The 6,590-nt window shown below is 41.4% G+C and overlaps 1 pseudogene; it reads right to left on the bottom strand.

The window, feature by feature from the left end:
* Nucleotides 1–2,718: 2,718 nt before the first annotated feature.
* LOC131826418 (uncharacterized) lies at nucleotides 2,719–4,473 on the bottom strand (annotated as a pseudogene).
* Between the last annotated feature and the right edge of the window lie 2,117 nt (nucleotides 4,474–6,590).

Raw genomic sequence — 6,590 nt, forward strand, 5'->3', positions numbered from 1 at the left:
AATTTGAGAGCAACACAGAGCTCATTTCATCTAAACAGCAAAGTAATTGATGTGACACAATCAGTGTATCGCTTATGGATTTTTTTAAATTGACTTTACAAAGTATAAAGATGACGAATGAGTGGATGCCACTCACTGTTCTTGACTCAGGAACCAGAGAAGGGGGTAAACTTTCTTTGGGGCAGGACTTTCAACTTGTGCATACTGCTGAATGATTCTGAATACTTCACTACTTACATAGTGATTTTTTGGTTCAGTACCAAGGCTGTGCATTGTAATGGAAGGTCGATTAGGCTTTTCCTCTACACACCTGCCAAATGTAAAAGGTACTTAGTGGTGTGAACATGTTGACAAATTCAAAAAACCAACCACAAAATTCTCCTTTAACAACTTGTCTCATATTTATGAAAAAAGGTGATTGAAGTATATCTGATGAAATAAATATTTTAAGTCTGACTAAATATAAAGCATGACTGATCCTGATTCCTTAAGCTTCATAAATTATTACAAAGAAGCAGCATCTGTTTGTACTCTGTTTCTTGCATTCGACGGTGGCCTGCATCAAGCTGTACACCATCCCCGAATCCGCAGAGGCCACTCTGCCCTTCGCTGTGCTCTGTAATACGCTGAACTCGGTGTTAACAGCATTTCCATCTTGCTTATCGTTCTACCCAAACTGTCTTTTCGAGGGCCTGGCACATAGTTGGCAATCAAAAGAATGTGTTTTGCATGAAGAATGAATGGGTGGAAATAGAGCAGTTAAGATTATCCAGTTGCTTTGAGCTCTAATGAAGTCGTATCTAAGAAATTCAGGGGATAATTCCTTATGATTTTCATTTATTCCTGATTATTTTTTTTTGTCTTCTGCAGGAGAAATAGCATAATAAGTCATACCTGATTAGGAGAGACTCTAAGAAGATTAACTCATTCAGACTGATGTACTGTCCCCAGTACATCATGGTATGACCACTTATGGGAAAGAAAACATGCTTTTGAAATGAATAGACTTTGGCTTGTATATCATGATACTTAAACTCACTGAGCCCCATGTCCCTTGTTTTAATATTCACCTTGAAGAGTTATTTTATTAGATGAGAAAACAACTGTAAACTCACTAGCATCACACCCAATAACATAGTAGGTCTAGATTACATATTATCTTCCCTTTTCTTTATAGCTATTTATATAGAACATTGTTATGTTCATATTGAGAATTTGAGGGCAAGAATTTTTAAGAATCCATTAAAGTATTAATCTTCTCTTTTAAATTTACAGTAACCCATGAATTGTACGTGATTCTGCTGTTTTCACTTACAGCTTTGCGCATCTGCTTATTTGATCTAGTGCCTACAAAACGTATAAACTACCCCTTGCCCTAGATGGACTCATTATCCAAATTAAGCGTACACACATACACATAGATTTATAGCAAGAACAGAAACAGTTACTTAAAGGAAATCAACATTAAACTCGATGGGCCATATTAAACCCACATTAAATCCACCTGATCTGCACTTTCCTCTTGACAGGGTAATTGTAGGGGTGAGTGGTGAGGCTGAAGTGTGAAGTGATTGCACAGATGGTTAGAGGGTAGGAGACAGGTGTTTGAATAGACTCAACCTTCCCACTAGGTTTGTCCAACCCAGTGATTCTCAATGTATTTTTCTTGCCCCACAAGTTCCATTTTTATTCATATTGGGTCTGCAGATGTCCACCGAGTAAGTGGATACAAATGAGAGTAGAGTATGCTTAAATATTAAACGTGGCATTGACATGGGCTGATCTGGCCATTGGAAAGATAATTGCATATGGTGTTCTTCTGTGATGAGAGACTCTCTTCATGCCATCAGTGGGCATGAATTCCAAAAGCTATAAGCAAGTTTGGCTGGCAGAAGAGAATCACCAAAACCTAGAATTTCTCTCTGGTCATTTATGTTACAGTTAACAGTGCACTGTCTTCCCTAGTCCCTCTCCCCACCGGAAAGGAATAAGCATGCGTAATAGGTCATCTTATTTGGGACTATGGGAAGACGACCAGAAGATGCATTAGATTGCTTCTGGCCCTCCCAGAGACCCCTCCAACCTAACTGGCAACATTTGGCCAAAAGTTCCGGAAGCAGTCATCCTGGGGTGTTTGGAACCAGCCATCATGCTCAGAAGTGTGGATTTTGGACACCATTGTTTCAGAATGAAGCTGGGGAACTGATGACTAATCTGAAGAAGATGATGATTGCATAGCAGGAAGGGGGGATGTGAGACTTGCTGGGAAGGAAGTAGAGAACAAAAGATTTTATTTATTTTATTAAGATGTTATTTATTTATTGGACAGACAGATCACAAGTAGGCAGAGAGGCAGGCAGAGAGAGAAGGAAGCAGGCTCCCTGCTGAGCAGAGAGCCTGATGTGGGGCTCGATCCCAGGACCCTGGGACCATGACCTGAGCTGAAGGCAGAGGCTTTAACCCACTGAGCCACCCAGGCACCCCAAGAACAAAAGATTTTAATTGTCTCCTTTTACTTAATAGAAGGTGCTAGTAATGCTCCTCTTTACTGTGACTACATTCTGCCTTTCAGAACGTTCCTTCTTAACTAAAAAGGCCTGAAAATCCTTTGCTTACAGCTGCTGCAAAGGTTTGAATACTGAGTAACACGTTGCTTTCATGGGGGACAATGGTAGGCGCTGTTCTGTCATGAAAGGCTCATGAGCTGGCTCTCCATCCCTACCGTCCTGATGCAATCTGGAGCCCAGTCAGAGGGATTCTACCCAGGGGGAGCAGGAGGGATTCTGTCTTCCCTGTCTGCAAACGAATACATAGCATTGTTTTGCAATTGTTTGAAATCCTTGAGATTACAAACAAGTCTAGAATGTTGGAAATTGAAATCTCAATAACTCCTTTACCCAATATACTGAGTTCTTGTCCTGTAGTAGGAATCATGGCAGGTCCTGGGAAATGAGTAATGAGCAAGGTAGATCTGGCCTCCATTTCCATAAGACTTATAACCAACTGGAGGTCCCAGACAGCAAACCGATAAGTACATAAATAAGTATTAAGGAATAATGATGTGACCTGATGCATAGAAGTAAAACATGCATGGAGCACGTGTAACAAAATGGCATGGTCTAGGCTGGGGGTCAGGCAAGTCTCTGAGGAAAACACTATCTATCCTGACACTATCAATACCTGACGAGTATTTTAGCCAGATGAAGAATGGGGAAGAGTGTTCTGATCTTAGGACAGAACATGCATGAAGGCCCTGGGTCAGGAAAAAGTATGGCACAGCTGAATCTGAAGATGAGATACACCACAATGAGATCATTCCTTATTGGAACTTAGGTTTACCCATGGTGCAGAGTGAGACGCCAATGAAAAATTGAAATCCAGGCTGAGGGGCGACATTTTTAAAAGTTCACTTTGGATGTGTAACCGAGAATTAGAAAGAGAAGATGTGGAAGTGGAGAAAGGACTAAGAGGCTTGGGTAATATTCCCAGTGAGAGACGATGGCCGCAGCCAGGATGGGGTCGTGGGAACGGAGAGAGAGGAGCGTGCGTGCGTCAACAGGCTTTCTCATACACTACCTGGACCACGTCCTTCCTTTCAGCTAATTAGGCCACGGCATTGAAATCCTATCTTATTTCCCAAGAATTAACAGCTTCATTTTCTGTAAATAGATAACAGCAATACTTGTATTGTCAAGAACAGTGTTTAGTACAGCAAGGCACTGCCATTGTTGGAAGATTCCAACAATGTAAGGTTAATTCCTGTACGTATTATAATAGATCTGAAGTGAAGCTGTGTCACTTCTACCCCCTTGAATAAGGTGTCTTCTATACAGATACATGGAAAATAATCCATTGTGTGGGATGATAAAATTATAACTTGATATGATTCAACGAAACATGTTGATAGATCATAATAACTTAATCCCCCAGAATTATAAATGCACAATATGCATTGTATTTAGACCAGCAGTCTTTCCCTAGATAACTAACAGGCAATGGCTACTTAATGTCTTAAGCCACTTGTGTCCTGTCTCTCTGTCTTAGCTCAGTCTAGCCCCACTGGACTATCTCAGCTGTCTGGTGGACTTCGCTGCATTTCACCACCTTCTGCACTCGGTCCTCTGCTCTCCACTCCGTCCTCCTGCCTCCTCCTCTTTCCTGTTTGCTACTAGCACTTCCTTTTGCTCTTCCACATCCCTTCCACCTGTATTTTCTTGCTGCACACCACACTGATTTCTTGCCTTCTGTTCTTCACTCTTTCTCCTTTTTCTCCTCACTCATGCTTTCTCTCCAAGAGACTCTGCTCCTTTTCATTGGAGAGAGGGAAGTTAAATTCCAAACCTACCCTGTCAGGAATGACACCTGTGCCTCTACTGAAGTCAAGAGAAGCTGATAGGATGAAGCAAAGAGCAGTCGCCCTACTTCTGGCAAAGCAAACCCTGTGATGGTAACAGGATTTCTCAAGGCTTCCATCAGCCCACGTGGTTTTTCCTACAAGGTCAGCTTTCACGTCTGAGCTCTATCATGAATGCCTCTCCTCTGGATGAGGGCATCCCTCCCCTGGTGGAGGGCAAATATTAGCACATTTTCCATATACAGATATCATCACACATACAGCAAATCATGAAATAATCACCTCACACGACATCACTTGGGAGAATTTTAGAATTGTGAGGGACATTGGGCAAATCTGAAGAGCATGTTAGTTTTCAAGAGTAATTAGGTATCATCTACCAGGGAGAAGACCCTACAGAGGTAGCATTAAGGATAGTTTTGTTTTTATGGGGTGGAGAGGAAAGGACAGCTTGCAGGGAGTGGAGAGTGACTTGGCCATCCAGGAGGCCCCTCGGAAGAAGATGCCAGGAAAGAAGGCCATCCGCATAAGGCACAGCAGAAGACATAAGGAATGCCCACTCTGCATCTGGGCATGTGGGGGAGCTGGACCGGGTCTGTACAGATTTGACACCGGAGACTGTGTTCAACCACTTGTGAATTTTAGCTGCCCACATCTCAGACACCACAGAAAAAGGAATATGAAGGCTAGCAAATTTTTGTGTATTCATTCAACAAACAATCATCAAGCCTTTACTTTGTGTTAGGCACTGTTTTTGGAAGTGAGAATACAGCAGTGAACAAAACAGTTTCTACCCTTAAGGAGCTTGTATTCTCATGTAGAAGACAGATAATGAACCCCCAAATAAATAAATGTACTATTACTACTCTTACTCATACTAGTATACCTCTCATTATTACTATTACTGAAGCTACCTCTGTTTCTACACTACTACTAATGATAATTAACACTTAGGTAATCCTTACAATTAACCAAGGATTTTTCTGATTCTCTTACATACATTACCTCCCTTAATTTTCACAATCCTCTTTTTGGATAGGTACTGTCATAGTAATTCCCCTTTTACGGATGAGGCACAATCAGCTTATGTGCCTTCCTCAGAGTCCTATGGCTCTAAGTGGAAGAGTTATATGATGTCAGTGATAAATATTCTGAGGAAAAATAAAGATCAGTGAATGCCATCCACAGATTTAGCCAATGGAAGTAATATGATTAGTGATAACATAATCTTTGGAATCTGAGATCTTGGATCAAGGTGCTACATCCGAGTTCTGTGATCTTAAGCAAATTCTATTGTTTTCTTTAGGCCTCACACTTGTCATCTGTTAAATGGGGATAATAAAACCTAGTGAGAGGGTTTTCTGTAAGCATAAAGTAAGATTAAATTATATAACGATTATAAAGGATTCAACAATACATGCATGAAAATTAACAGGGCTTGAAGCTCAACAACAGCCAGCACAAAGTTACGTGAAAACAAATTGCCCATGGCTGAATGTTTCTAGGATGGGAAAGAATTATTTTTTTTTAAGGATTTAGTCACTCCAAGGAATAAGGAATACAGAAGATTCAGATCTTCCCAAGGGAAATGGACTCTTCCAAGAAATTATTGTGCTTATCTGATACAAGAGGGTAGAGGCTCCCCAAGGAGCTCAGACTGGCAAGAAGGAGGGAGCAGTGAGTGTGAGAGAGAAGCTAAATCCTCGGGGTTCGGGGGCTTTCCTACTGAAAGGGACCACTCTGGCCAGAAGGGATCACCCAGCCCCTCTTAGACACACAATACAGGCTAACAGTGAAAGGGCTGGGGCCAGCCTTAGCCTTGTTCCTGAACGACATCTTACCTGGTGAAATATAGGTGGATCTTTATAGAGATCTAGGAGGAGGGAACGTGGCCAAACACGGATGTCTGTTTTCCTTAGTCTTCTATGACCTCATATCCCCACCTTTTGCTTTTCCCAGACCTGCTGTGTTTGGCAGGACCCCAGATGGTATTTACCATTATTGTGATAAGAAAAAAATAAATGTTTGTTGCCTTTGATGTGCCTCTCGGTTTCTTTCTGCTCACTCTAATCATGGTCTTTGCCTATCAAACAGTTCTGATTCATGACTAACAATCCAAGATGTGGCCAAGTTCACTTAAAGGTAATCTCTGAGAGACGTGTTATTTTGGGTTGGTTGTTTGGTATACTGAAAAAAAAGCTATGCCTTGTTATCCTAGAGTGATTTTCTTGTCGAT

Source organism: Mustela lutreola, chromosome 1 (genome assembly GCF_030435805.1).
Source record: "Mustela lutreola isolate mMusLut2 chromosome 1, mMusLut2.pri, whole genome shotgun sequence".
In the NCBI taxonomy this organism is placed as follows: Eukaryota; Metazoa; Chordata; class Mammalia; order Carnivora; family Mustelidae; genus Mustela; species Mustela lutreola.